At 34.7% G+C, this 15,687-nt stretch overlaps 1 long non-coding RNA gene across 2 annotated transcripts; it reads right to left on the bottom strand.

Annotated features, from left to right (window-relative positions):
• Positions 1-3,281: 3,281 nt before the first annotated feature.
• Positions 3,282-15,315, bottom strand: LOC105495753 (uncharacterized). Of its 2 annotated transcripts, XR_011615144.1 has the most exons (4): positions 15,190-15,315; positions 14,572-14,717; positions 7,980-8,201; positions 3,282-3,491 (listed from the first exon to the last, which is right to left on the bottom strand). It is a non-coding gene; the product is annotated as an uncharacterized lncRNA (long non-coding RNA). The 2 variants fall into 2 exon arrangements; XR_011615143.1 differs by lacking the exon at positions 7,980-8,201.
• Between the last annotated feature and the right edge of the window lie 372 nt (positions 15,316-15,687).

Here is a 15,687-nt window from a genome sequence, read left to right on the forward strand (position 1 = left end):
AACCTGGGGAGTTCTCTGACAATTACTTGTATCTTTTAGATTATTAACAAATTTGAATCCTACTTAAGATTTCTGATTTTGTTGACTGTGGTTTGATAATCAGACACCTCAATGATTAACAAAAGAATATCTTCTTTTATAATTAGGAAGATAGTATAAAAGAAAGATAAATAAACGTATAACAGAAAAGAAAATTATTAAATAAAATATAGCAAGCTTAGAGTGAAAAATAGAGTCATGGAAATTAATAAATGAGATTAACTCTTTCCTGACTACAGTTGGAAAGATAATCCGTGAGATGGAACATCATACCTAATTATTCACAAAAACCATAAAACAAAGAGAACAAGAATGTATAATAAATTTGTAAATTTTGTGTAAGGTCTGTAGGATAGATTCTGAGGCTCCAGCATGTATCTAACAGAAACTGGAAAATAATGCAATTAGGAGAATGGGCTAAATTCAATTTACAATTTACAGAATTTAAAACAATACTAAGTGTCAATCACCATCAATACTTGCAGAATACAAGTATCTAAGAACATTATCATGCTGAAGAAAAATAAACATTTGCCTAGATTTTATATCCAGTTATTTCACATGTTTAAAGAGATTGAGGTAAAAGAAACATATGGTAATATCTTCAGGAAAATAGCAACATTTTTATTTCCAAAAGACCTTGGAAAGATATCTTGAGCATATTTCAAATGGAAATATCTTGGGCTTATGAACAGCCTCAGGAGAAACAAGTTTATCTTTTGTTTCATCCAAGACAATTAACTGAATGGCTGAATTTATAAAAATAATAATGATATTAACAATAGTAATAACCATAATCAAAATAATAAATTACTAATATTATTTCTACTATATGGCTCACATACTTGAAATATAATAATTGCTTTAAATTGAACTCCACCAAAATCCACACTCAAAGAAATAGACTTGATGCAGACATAATTATTGATTCTTCACTTATTTTCTATTTACTAAGAAATGAAGTCTATTTTGACATAAGATGCATTACAGAAAATATAGTTCATTTCTCACCTACTGGCTAGCATATGCACTGTCTTAGTCTATTTTGTGCTGCCATAACAAAATACTTGAGACTGGGTAATTTACAAAAAAAAAAAATAGATATTTATTTCTCATAGTTTTGGAAGCTAGGAAATCCGAGAACAAATTACCTCTATCTGATGAAGGCCTTCTTACTGCATCCTCACAAGGTAAAAGGTGGAAGGGCAAATAGTAGATTAATGTTGTTTCTTCACATAGCAGAAGAACAGAAGAAAGCAAACCCATTTTCACAAGCCATTTTAATAATGACACTAATTCATTCATGAAAAATAGAGTCCTTGTGACCTAAACACCCACCATTAGGCCTCACTTCCCAACACTGTTGCACTGGGGATTAAGTTTCCAAGACATGAACTTGTGTGGAGGGGGAAATTCAGATCATAGCATGTTCTAAGTACTGAATTTTTGTTAATATATCTACAAATAAAAGTGCTGGGCTAATATAATTCGACTAAGCTTTAGCTTGTGCCTCATATTAAAATTATTGGATCTACAATTTTGGAGATATTGAAATTTTAATACCTAAACTAAGTGATTAAATAAAATGAACTTGAAAAGAAATGTTGATGATTTTACTGACTGTAGATAGCCTACAAGTTGTCTATACTCATTTATTTCTACAAATTCTGTGAGATTGGTATAAGAGTTTATGTCTAAAAAATCAGTGTAGCATAAAAATATTCAATTATTAATAAATACATACACATAAATAAATGATACTTAATACTAAGTGTTTGCCAATTTTACAAAGATTTCCACAGTTTAGGAAGAACATGACAAAGAATCTTTAGCCCAAATAGGGTCACATTCTTTCAAAAACTGCTAAAATATAATATTTGGAAATAACGAATCATTTTTGAAGTCTCTTTCATAGATGGAAAGCATTTGTAAGGTATATAATTTTGTAAAAAAACAAATACTTAAATAATTTAAATTCTGAAATTAACTTATGTTAAGCTACCTCAGAGTCAAGCTTTATCTGTTTTTTTTTTTTTTTTTTAACACAGTTAATACCAAGAAGCTAGATTCAGTATCATTTACTAACTTCTTTATGCATAGAACAGATTGACACAGACGTAGATAATAAATATGAGCCTGAATCTCTGGGCTGAATGCAATTCACTTTTAAATGGCAGTGTCCATAATAAGCAGTAAACACCAACATAATATACAAATGAGCAGTGGTTTTAATTCAAAGTCACACTCCACTCTTGGCAAATAGGCAGAGAGAATCTCCTATACATACATTGGAGTATATTATGGATATATCAATGGTGACTCACTACAGGGTGGATTTTCATATGTTGATGAAAATGTTCAGAATTTTATATTTTATAAAACTGTTTACAGCACAGGGATTTGCACTGCAAAAGGCTCAGTAGGAGGAAAATTATTTTCAATTCCACATACAAGCGGCAGACTAACACTACTATGGCATCATCAAAATAAGTCCATACAGTTGTGCAGTCATAAGTCCATACAAACAGTCATATTTTGGTGAATGACAGACTATACAACATTGGTCCTAAAAGATTCTAATATATTTTTAATTGGACCTTTTCTAAGTTTATATATGTTTAGATACACAAATACATATCATTGTGTTACAGTTGCCTACAATATTGAGTACAGTAACATTCTGTAGAGGTTTGTAGACTAGGAGTAATAGCCTAGGTTATACCATCTCCGTGATGTTCACAAGGTGACAAAATTGCCTAATGACAAATTTATTATGATGCATCTCCATTGTTGAGTGACACATAGCTGTACATAAATATTGTAAGAGGGTGCTTGAGAATCTACGTCCAGAAGCTTAATGACAACAGGAAACACTGATGACAATCTTTTAAGATTAAACAAAGGTGATTTAAAGCTGATATGGTAATTATTCATGATTCAATTCATGAGTATAAATTAATGCTGACATTATAGATGTGCAAATGACCACTGAAAAAGACCTTGGGTTTCAAAAATACTGAGTTTGGCTCTATTTTCCAAGGGAAGACTTTTAGCAAACTCACATTGTACTGTCTTAATAAATAGATTAATTTTCTACATGTTTTATTTTAGTTCCAAGAGCAGGAGTCATTTTTTTCTTTATTATTTCTTGATTATTGGTGCTTCAAGTAGGTGCCCAGAAAAATTTCAAAGATTTTGAAGTGTAAAATCTTTTATTTACATTATAATTTAAGTTGCAAACACTGTGCATGTAGCATTCTTTTTCCATTTATTAAAAAGTTCAGGCCAGGCGTGGTGGCTCATGCCTGTAATCCCAGAACTTTGGGAGGCCGAAGTGGGCAGATCACAAGGTCACGATGAGAGGAGGTGTCAGCTGGGCTTCCTGGGTAGAGTAGAAGCTCAGAAAGCTTTGAAACTCTCTCATTTCCTGCATCAGGATGACTTTCTTGGTCCTGGATGAATAATATTGAAGATTTTTCTTAAAATATTCCTAACACCAGGATTTGTGCATGTGTTTTCTTACCCAAGAAAGTTATAAACAGTGAAAATTTTGCTGTAAGTTTCCCTGTGTCCTCTCTCCCTCTCTCCCTTCCCCCTCCCCTGAAACTAAAGTGAAATGAATGTTAACTGCCTATTTTTCTGTGACCAACAGACCTTATCTATACTCCCAATTCCAATTCCTTGTAAACATACTTTGTAAAGTCCTGTAAGATGCTGTCTCTTTTGCCATGCCACTGCAAGGTCACAAAGTAAATAAAACCTAAGTTGCAATTCCGGTTTTCCTCAAGATCTAGGACATGCCACAAAATAATTGACCGCCTTTGTTTCTCACTCTGATAACGTCTTCCCACTGCACATATTTCGTATCTTAAAGAGTTTAAAAGGCAATCATATTGGGATATTGTTTATATCCCAATGATTGGGATATAAACCCGGCATTTGAGCTGGCAATGGCTACCCTCTTTGGGTCCCCTCCCTTTCTATGGGACCTCTGTTTTCACTCTATTAAATCTTGCAACTGCACACTCTTCTTGTCCGTGTTTGTCACGGTTCAAGCTGAGCTTTCGCTGGCTATCCACCACTGCTGTTCGCCGCTATTGCAAACCCGCCACTGACTTCCATCCCTCTGGATCAGGCAGGGTGTCCACTGTGCTCCTGATCCAGCAAGGTGTCCATTGCCACTCCCAATTGGGCTAAAGGTTTGCCATTGTTCTTGCACAGCTAAGTGCCTGGATTCATCCTAATTGAGCTGAACACTAGTCACTGGGTTCCATGGTTCTCTTCCGTGACCCATAGTTTCTAATAGAGCTATAACACTCACTGCATGGCCCAAGATTCCATTCCTTGGAATCCGTGAGGCCAAGAACCCCAGGTCAGAGAATAGGAGGCTTGCTACCATCTTGGAAGCGGCCGGACACCATCTTGGGAGCTCTGGGAGCAAGGATCCCCTGGTAACACTTTTACTTTGCTCAGTAAAGCCTACAGCTTTTTCTCTCAGTCTGTGTCTCTGTCACTCGCCACGGTCAGCTGCCATACCAATTCTTTGGCGTGGCTATGCAAGAACCTTAGGTGTTACAAGGAGATCAAGACCATCCTGGCCAATATGGTGAAATCCCATCTCTACTAAAAATACGAAAATTAGCTGGGCATGGCTAATTACGGGTGGTGCATGCCCGTAATCCCAGCTACTTGGGAGGCTGAGGCAGGGTTCATCCCTTGAACCCAGGAGGTGAAGGTTGCAGTGAGGCGAGATCATGCCACTGCATTCCAGCAACAGAGTGAAACTCTGTCGGAAAAAAAAAAAAAAAAGGTGGAATACTCAAAAGTTCTCTCTGTTATGTAATGGCAAAATATAACAAAACAAAACAACTAATGAAATCTTTTGTTTCCACTTGATTTGTATTGAGAATTTTCTCCTACAATTTCAAATATTGCTAATCACATAGATTCAAAAACATAATATCCCATGAATCAAATCTCATCAAAAAAGATGTATTTATTCTTTAATATTTCTATTTCATTTCATACTGATACACATATGTGTGTGTATGTGAATTTTCCTATTTTGCATGAGATGTTCTGAAAGCAACTACTATAAATAGATGGTGAGAGGAGATTAGAAACATGTTTTAAGTTTAATTTTAAAAATCTCAGTAAATGCTCTAGAGGAAACTAATGCAATTCAGTAACGGAGAATTATGACTTATGACTGGAGTTTTTACTAACTAGCACAGCCAGAAAAAAATGTCTCTGAGAAAAAAATATAAGTTGAGGCCTGAAAAATGAGAAGCAATCAGTTATGCAGAAACACCAAGTAGAGATGAGAAACTTTCAGACAGAACAAAACTCGCAAAGCATGAAATAGCCCCAGCGTTAAAGGCACTAAAGGAATGTAAGCTACTAGAGGGTGGTGAATGTCAGAGAGAGTGAAATGAGAAGAGATTTAGAAAATGACCCAGAGGTCAATATCAAATTAAAAGTGTGCTTTGTGTGGTGTGCTATTTCCCATAATGTTATTCAATAACCAATGAGAAACCATTAAAAATGCTGATTTATTTAGATGAATGACAAGATACAATGCGTATTAAATAGATTACTGTGGCTCCTATTAGGAGAAAAGACTTGAAGTTTGCAAAAGTGGAAGCAGAGATTATTATGGCAGACCCTTCTAGTCTCAACGATGTCTTTCTGTTTCCCTCTTTCATGAGTATATTTTTAGACAACTTAAGGCAAAAACCAGATCACAAACAAGAGAATAATAGGCAATGTCTCTCCCCTTCTCCAGAGAGCAAAATGTGATTATTTGAATGAATTTTTCTCATTGCCAGAGCAAAGTGAGCAGACAGTGTATATTCAGAGGAATTTAATTATTATTCCAGACCGACCAGTAACTGCAGTGATTCTGTCAATATTTCCTTCCAACCGTCAATGTTTATTGCCATTATCCTTTCCTTGTTTCATCCTTATATACAGAATATAGTAAATGTTGGGGTTGGAGACAGAATTTGTCTTATTAATTCATAGGTCACTGTACTACAGGAACCACAGACCCAAGGAGTTCCACTTTCAATACCAAATGAGAAGAAAAAACACTTACTATGTCTTAACACTGACCAGAAAAGATTGGCATTGATTCTTCAGTCTGTCTCCAAGTCACAGTACAGGGAGTCAGTGCCCTAAGGGTGAGTTTTCTTTCCTCAGTGAAAGGCAGGAAGCAGAAAGAAGCCAGCAGACAAATTGATTGCTATCTCCCCTCCCCCCACCCCACTCCCCCATGCACAATGGACTGTTTGAGACTGAGTGATTTCAATAGTCTCTGGTGACATTTTGCATGACTAAGCAATCATCTGTAACATTGTGATGCTGTGAGATGTGCTCCTTTTTTGCTGCCTTGCTTCTCTTTTTTCCCCTAATTTTTGCTCTTTTGAGATGCCCTCCCAACAACCACAATACACCCTGAGTGTTATTAGGTAAGTATTCTCTTAGCCTCTCTTGTGTGAAAGCTTGACTAAGGCAATCCTAGAAAGTGTAGGATTTCACTGCAAACATTTACATCAATAAGATTAAACCTTAATTGTTGAGTACTTAACATATAAAGCCCCTAAATCTTTTTAAACTTTATTATTTATTTTGTGCAAATATGTAACCATGTCTTTTTATATCACTTTTACAGATACTTGTAGATAGAAACATGATCTTATAGACATATGTGTTTTACAAATTACAGTTTCTTGAATATAAGTCAATTTTATTCACAGTTATCTTTAATGTGTGAAAAACAATGATTTGATAGTAAAAAGACCTTGAAATGGATAGGCTAACACTTTTTAGTTATAATTTATAATTCAGTTTAAGCAGTGAAATTTTAAATTGCCCTTTGAGTTACTATGAAATTGCCCAATATAATTTGGCAGTCCTGTTAGTTCACTGCTCAATTAACTAGATAATGCATTTTGTGCCTAGAAATCCCTAGTCAAAATTCAGTGTTATAAGTAGTTTGGTGTTTCATAATTATATACTTAAAATACGTGACTAAATCCCAATTTCTACATTAGAATTTATATATTTAAACTCTTAGTTGACTCAAGAGAAACCACTTTTTTTTTTTTTTTTTTTTTCCCCATACCCTATTTTGGTATGAAGTTTAGAATTCAACTTTTGGATATTAAGCCAAAATTCTGGAAATTGAAATACCAAAAAAAGTCCATAGTATTAATTACTTCTGCATTTTAAGTCAAAAGTTAAAGCTTAATTTTAAGACTTTATTATTTGTATATTTGTACGTTATATTTAGAGCCTCTAAATAGTCTTGTCCTGTCAATATTTCTGTACTATTTGAGATTATATATATATGTATATACCTGAAATTATGATTTTTGAAGTGTATTTGAACTGTCTTCCATTTTCTGCTCTGTTTTCCTGTTCCTGTCATTTTTACACTCACATATATATCATTTGTCCTTTTATTCTTGATCATTAATTTACCATACCTTACTGAAACTATTTGGGAATACTTTTCTTCTTTGAGTACTAAGATGACCTTAACATTCCCCTCATCTTGATTAACCTTTAGAAGACTTACTCCTGACTTTACTCCCGTAATCGCCCTTTTCCTGGAGTATTCACTTAAAAAAAACCTTGTAATTGCGTATTTTTCTCTGCCCCTTTCATATGTAAATCTTCTCTCAGCCCCTTGACAGTTTTACAAACCAAGAACAACTTATTTCTCAAGGATGCCGAAACCATTCATTTGAAATATAATCATTGAAATAGCTAGAGCTCCTATCTACCAGTGTCTATGGGAGGATGGGATCCTAACAGCAATATGGAGCAATTATCAAACACAGATCTCCTAATGACATTGATCCACTTCTCCCTTTAATGTTCTGTCCTCTTGTATTTTTTCATTAGCTCATCTTGGAGTTTAAAAATTTTCCCACCTTTTGTTTCAGTGGCATTGAGTTCAATTTTTCTTCTATTGCGATAGTCTTGACCCTTATCATAGTTTTGAACACAGTCTTCCTTGCTTATTTAACTGCATTAGTGCAATTTTTCTCTGACAACTCATTTTAGATATTCATTCTTGACAGGCACTTGCTATGAAGAGGCAGGTCAGATTTCCACATCAAGCCATAGAGCCGGGAATTTATGGCCCACCACTACTAGAAAAAGAATTAGATGAGTATGTGGTGGTTCTGGATTGATTACGTAGCTCTCAGAAAAGAAATCTATATTTTCTTACCAAAGATAATGAAACCTCCATGAAAACAACTCTTTAAACACGCACACACAAAAAATATACATATGTACATACATGTATATATATATGCGATTTAAAAATAAATGTTAATTTATAATTAGCAACTGAAAGAATATTCTAAAATTTTGCTATGATTTATATCTTATAAATTCTCAGATATTGATGTTGAACTTGTTTTTATCTCAGATTCAAACAGATTTTAGTAAATTCATAAAAGAGTCTCAAGTATTTCAGTCTCTAATTCTACCTCCTATTTTTCAATGTAATAAGCTCTCATCTGCATAAATAAAATACTTTACAATATTTATACTTTTTTTGGTCTGATTGTTGAAGTCAAATTTGAAATACATACAAGTAATATTAATCTAAAGGGTTTCTAAGAAGTCTTGAAATCTGCGGCTAACTTGTCACCTAAGTAACTGTATTTTCTAATTTTGAGACATGAGCAAATATTTTATTCATTTTTGATAGAGTAAATTTTAATATAAAAGAGTCACATAACTATAGACACAAACTTGACCCATGCTCTCAATTTTTGCCTTTTCAATCTGTTTGCCCCCTAAAAGTTAGTGTCCTTATTTCCCCCAATCCATTTAATTATATCACAACAAATACCCTAAAGAATGGGCATGAAATTACTGTGAAACATATGGTGTTAGAGATCAGAGTGTTAATGGGTTTGGGGATTATTTCCTCCTTGTCACTCACTCTGCACATGGAAAAATAAAGCACATGTATAAACAAAATATGGTTTCCAAATATAATAAAGTCAAACAAAACCTCTCCACCACTGCATAGCAACATTTTAGTCTTAATGTGTAACCAAGTTAAGAAAAATGTTATAATACCACTAAAATGAGTTGCTTTTTTCCTATGTAGACTTGTAGAATAAAATTTATATTAAAGTTTTTTTTTCCCTTATCTACAATCTGGGCAAAAAAAAAATTGATATTACATCATTTATTTAATGTAAATATTGAAGCCCCACTTTGAGCATTTTTCAGAAATTATGCTGTGACAGCAGGAGATATAAAGAAATCTGAAAAAAAGAAGACAACTCAAATTATCTTATTAAAAGTGGATTTTGGTGCTCAGAATGAGAATGCTTCATTTAATTATTTTTAAAAACTTTTACCCATAGTCAACCCAATTTTTCTTTTCTGGAGTAAGAATGATTCTTGAACTTCAGAGACACATGAGATTACAAAACTTAAGAGTTCAGAGAATTGTATAGTTTTTATTTTAGTTGTTTCTTTTGTGTAAACAAATATTTACTTGCGTAGAGATGGTAATTTAAATCTGTGAAAGCTTGTAGACAGTATTTTCATGTTTACAGAACCACAGATATTGAGGGAAATGACACACTCAGAGCAACTAGGTGCCATTTTTTTCCTCCTGTATGTGCAAAGTCTTGGAAGACATCAATTACATAAAACAACTCAATATTTTAAATCATAATAAGGTACATTGAAATTATTTATTTAAAACAGCATAGATATTAATTCTAATATTTACTGTTTTATACATGTATGTATAAAATTATAAAAATAGAAAACAGTGCAATTACTTGGGACACTACTAATCTGCTACAATGCACCTGTCCCTATGTAGCAGCTCTGTTTTAAGTTTGTTACGTATGTTCTTTACTGCATTTTTCTGCTTATTTTATATTTGACAGAGTGATCTCTTATACACTGCTAAATATCAAATATTCTGTGTATGTAGCATTTCTTTAGATGTCTGATGGATCTAACACTTTCAGAGTAAGGTCATAGTCTTTTCATTTTATAATTACAAATATCAGAAACGTTTCTGAAGAAACTTCCTGCCTGTAAGGTTAGTGGAAAATCTTTAATTATTTCTCTACTTATTTCTCTTGTAAATAAATAGAAAATGGTATTATGATAGATGATAGCTCTGTTTCACCATTTATTAAAGAACATTCCACTAATCAATGTCATAGACCTTCAAAGTTAGATATTACAACATAAGCCGGCAGCTATGTTGTAATCAAAAAAAGTTAAAAAATTTGAAGTTCTGGATTGAGATTATGACTTTACCATTTGTAATTGATATAAACTTGGATAACCACATTGTATCTTTCCATCTCTTGGTCTTTTCAATTAAACTGGGACAATTACATTTTTTAATATAAATTAAAAGAAATAACCTAAATGAAAGGGCTTCAAATTCTTTGAACTAATTTAAAATTGAGATACTACTGAAATCATGTAAGTTTTGGTGAAATGAAGAAATACATTAGAATGACAATAGGAAATCAAATTTTAAAATGCTAGGTGGATAAAACAAAGACGTGCATGATGAATGCCTACTATGCTGATTACACTATATACACGAAAGTCCAATGAAAATAAGAAAATTAGTATTTATTTGTCCATTTAACAGAAATTTATATTTTTGAAAACAGATTACTATGATAGATGCTAATATTTAAGGTAAAATAGAATATCTGCCCCACAAAAAGTTCACAGACAAAATAGAAGAGGATAAAATGAAGCAATAATGATCATTTTTATTCCTAAATGTAATGATGAAATCAAAAGGAAAATGTTAAGAAACAAATGTGATATATTATTAACACGTATTAATTAAATAATATACAATTCTTTCCCTGCCATATATTTCTATTACACTGCTAATATTGAACACTTAAAATTTTACATGACATTTTAATTTTTAAAATATTTTCATACACTTAACGATCACTCATGTTCTCTGCAAGACACTCATCATTTGGTTTTTTTTTGCTAATTTTCTTTTTATTGAGGATGTTAGTTTTTCATTTTCTTCACTTTTTGGTTTTATGTGTTGAAATACTTCCTGCTAATTTGTTACTCATTTTTCTATTGCCTTTATAATTTTTGATTTTAAATTTTATTTTAGTGTTTTTTTTATTTTTGTTTTTAACCCAGGTGGTTGAATATAAATCTTGATTTTCCTGTCAAATTAGCTGTGAGTCCTTGTATAAATACCTTAGCCTTTTACCCCTCAGCTTTTGTATCTCTTGGATTGGGATAAACAATAATACCTACCTATTAAAATTATTATGATGATTAAATAATTTAATTTCTCCTGGTATTAATAGCTTACGTTTTGGAGTGTATTCAGCACAATTAATAATCAATATTGATACACTGCTATTAGCTAAAATCTGTACTTTATTTAATATATATTTATTTAGTTTTTACTCAATGACATTTTTCTGTTCTAGGATCTTTTCCAGGAAACCATATTAAATTTAATTGTGATGTCTCCTTAGGCCCCTCTTGGCTGTTACAGTCTTATTCTTTTTTTTATTTAAAAATGATAATAGTCATAAGTTTTATTTTAGAGCAGTTATAGGTTAATAAAAGTGAGCAGAAAACAAAGAGAGTCATCGTATATAGTGCCATCTGCACCCACATACACATAGTCCCACCTATTCCAGCCCCTACTCTCAACTTCCCCCACCAGAGTGGTCTATTTGTTGTAATTGAACCTACACTGATACATTATTATTGCTCAAAGTCTGTAGTTTATTTTAGGGTTTAGAGTATGGGCATTTTAATAATATTTTTTCTTCCAATTCAGATACATGAGATATCCTTCCACTGATGCTCCTTCATCAATGTTTTATAGTTTTCAATGTAGAGGTTTTTCATGTCCTTGGTTATGTTTATTCCTAGGTACCATTTTTTGCTAGCTATTATAAATGGGATTGTTTCCTTGTTTTATTTTTCAGATAGTTCATTATTGGTATGTCTTGGAGACTGGGAAAGTGGGGATCTACCAGGTGCTGAATTGTTTTTTGTGTGTGTGTGTGGCAGGCCCAGTGTTGGGGTCCAAGGTAGAGCCTGTGCTCACTTTTTCTCTTTTCCATAAACACCTACTATCTTTCTCTGTGCTTTGCTGCCTGAGATTGGGAAAGGGGTGAGGCAGGTAATGAAAAATTTTCCTTCCTGGCTCTTCAATGCATCGTTTCTTATTATTGTGCTACAACCAGGTACTGTGATCTCTTGCTGGGCTTTCTTAGCTCTCGTGAAGGCATTTTTTGTATAGATAGCTGTTCAAATTGATGTTTCTTCTGGGGGAAAATTGCTAGAGAGACCTATTTCACCACCTTGCTCTGCCCCTCCTCTCTCAACTACAAGAATTTTTGACACTAACATCTCACTGTGAAAGATGCAGTCTATTAAATCAGATTTTCTTTTGTTTTGTTTCTTATAAGGGAAGCAAAATCACTCGTCAAGGTAAACATCATTATACATGCAAACACAGTAATTCCAAAGCAGACATTTTATTTTTACATAGGAAGACAAATCATTGAATATATCTTAGTGTTTGCTTGTTTCAGGCAGTTATTTGTTGCAGACTAAGTTGTATTTAATTTCACCACCATTTACAAATCAGATAAACACTTCAGCATGACATTTATGGGGGAAATGTTGAATCATCCACCTAGATTGAGAAGATGTTGTTTATTATATGAAACCCATTCAGCCTCAAGTGACATATCATCAATACATTTATGTATATTTATGTATATTACTTATGTATATTTATTTATGTATATTACTTTTGTGAGTGGACCGTTTTCAATTTCTCATTTTACATTTGTGTCAGCATTAACTCATATTATTTACATGCTGGAATTATTAGGTTCTCAGGAGCTGAATGACATTTCTTTTTCTAGTCATTTTGTTCTGTATCTAAAAATTTTGCTTTTTGAGCCTTTTCACTAAATATCTTAAAAAAAAAAGGCATTTCTCTGTTACTTTTGACAGTCTAATGGCTGTATAAAGCAATCAGGTATTTTACTTGTTAAATGCAGTTTTTATGACTATTTGTCTCTTTAATATTGCTGAAATAACTGCTTATTTTAAAGCTACTTGCCAGGTATGACACCAGGTGGAATAGACAGTCTTGGACTACTGGTCATGTAAATCCATGGATCAATCACTTTTATTATAACGACTGATTTTGCATTTGTGTGCCTTGTAGTGCCCATGCTGTGAAATGACTCAAAGAAGTGTTATCTTTCATCATTAACCTTATAAGAATTAGTTATAGGCCTCAAATTTTTCTCTGATGTTGTGCCTCACCACCCCCACACCCATATCACTGCTGCTTGATTCCTCAAATAGAAAATAAATTAATTGCAATAATAAAAAATTATATTTAAAAAATCCAGTTCATAATCAAAGTCTTTTGAATGTACTTTTTTCCAAAAGTGAAATAACTGGCATTCTTGTGGCATCTACTGTAAGTTCAGCTATGAAGTTAACAATTAAGATAAAATGAATTTATTTTACTATTGTTGATATGACCACAATGTTTTATAAACCACAATGTAGTGTTAACAAGAATATTTTCCTATTCAAAAAGAAATTCTAGGGAGGGGAGGCAGAGCAAGATGGCAGAATATAAAGCTCCATCAATCGTCTCCCACTGCAAGGACACCAAGGTAACAACAATCTATACAGAAAGAGATTAACTCCATAAGAAAGTAGGTGAGCACTCATAGTACCTGGTTTTAACTTCATGCTGCTGAAAGAGAAACTGAAGAAACAGAAAAAAACAGTCTTGAATCACTGATGCAACCCCTCCCACATCCTCTGCAGTAGTGGCGTGGGTGTGGAGAGAGACTCTGAGTGCTGGAGGAGGGAGAACACAGCAGTTCAGAGGCTTTGAACTTAGTGCTGTCCTGTTACAGCAGAAAGGAAACCAGGATCAAACCCAGCTAATGCTTGCCCATGAAGGGAGCATTAACACCAGCCTTAAAAAGAAGGGAATCACTGATCCCAGTGGTCCAAACTTGAGTGTCTGCAAACCTTGCCACCAAGGGATACAGCACTCTCTGTCTCCAAGTAAACTGGAAAGGCAATCTAGGCCATAAGGACTGCAAATATTAGGTGAGTCTTAGGGATGAATTAGGTTCAGAGACAGTGGACTGAGGGGGCAAACAGCATACCAAGATATACACTGGAGCAGCCAAGGGAGTGATGGCATCGCCACTCACCTAACCCCAGGCTGCACAGCTCGAGGCTCCAAAAGAGATGCCTTCCTTCCACTTGAGGAGAGGAGAAGGAAGAGTGGGAAGGACATTGGTATCTTGGATGCCAGCTCAGCCACAGCAGGAGAGGGCACTGGTCAGAATCATGAAGTCGCTGCTTTAGATCCTAATTCCCAAATGGCGTTAAGAGACACACCCTTGGCCAGAAGGGAAGCCACTGCCTTGAAGGAAAGGACCCAGTTCTGGCAGCATTTATTACCTGTTAACTGAAGAGCCAATGGGACCTGAATAACCACCAGCGATACCCAGGTACTACATGGAGGGCTTTAGATAAGCCTTTGAGACTTGCTAGCTTCAAGTGAGGCTCAGCACATTACCTATTGTCATGGCTATAAGGCAAAACTCCTTGAGAAAAGTAGAGGAAAAATTAAGGAGACTGTCTTGCACCTTAGGTTCCAGCACAGTCACAGGGGTTAGAGAACCAAACAGGCTCTTGGGGTCCCTAATTCCAGGACTTGACTCCTGGAGGGCATTTTTTAACCTGCCTTGGGCCAGAGGAGAGTTCACTGCCCTGAAAGGTAAATTCTAGGCCAGGCAGCATTCATGACAAAGATGACTTAAGAGACCTTGGGCCTTAAGAGAACATCTGTGGTAGTCTCACAGTACTCCTCATGGCCTGGGGTGGTGGTGGCTATTGGGTGAAACTCTTCTGCCTTTGGAAAGGGAAGGGAAGAGTGAGAAGAACTAAATCTTGTGGTATGGGTGCCAGCTCATCCACAATACAATATATTACCAGGTAGATTTCTAAGGTTTGTTACTCTAGCCTCTGACTCCTGAAAGGCACTTCTAGACCAACCCAAGGCCTGGGGGAACTCACCACCCTGAAGAGAAAGACACAGGCCTAGCTGGCTTTGCCATTGACTGGTTATAGAACCCAAGGGCCTAGAACAAACATTAACGGTAGCTAGGAAGGTGTTACAGCACAGTCCTTGGGTGAGACCAAATGCTGTGCTGACTTCAGGTCTAACCCAGTGAAGTCATAGTAGTGGTGGCCTCAGGGCTGTTTATGTCACTCCACTCCTAGCATTAGGTGGCTCAGAACAGAGAGAAGAGAGAGACTTTGTATGTTTGGGAGAAAATAAGGGAAGAGAACAAGGGTCTCAGCTGTGTAATGCAGAGAATTCTCCCAAATCTGGTCCAAGACTACTAAGGTGGTACCTCCACAAGTCTGCAAGAACCACAGAGTTACTGGGCTTGAGCTGCCTTCTAAAGCAGATACAGCTTAGATTACAATATCTAAATGCTTTTAAACATCTGGAAAGTATCCCCAAGAAGGGTGGCTCAAATAAGCCCAGACAGCGAAAACAACAATAAA

Source organism: Macaca nemestrina, chromosome 16 (assembly GCF_043159975.1).
Source record: "Macaca nemestrina isolate mMacNem1 chromosome 16, mMacNem.hap1, whole genome shotgun sequence".
Lineage (NCBI taxonomy): Eukaryota > Metazoa > Chordata > Mammalia > Primates > Cercopithecidae > Macaca > Macaca nemestrina.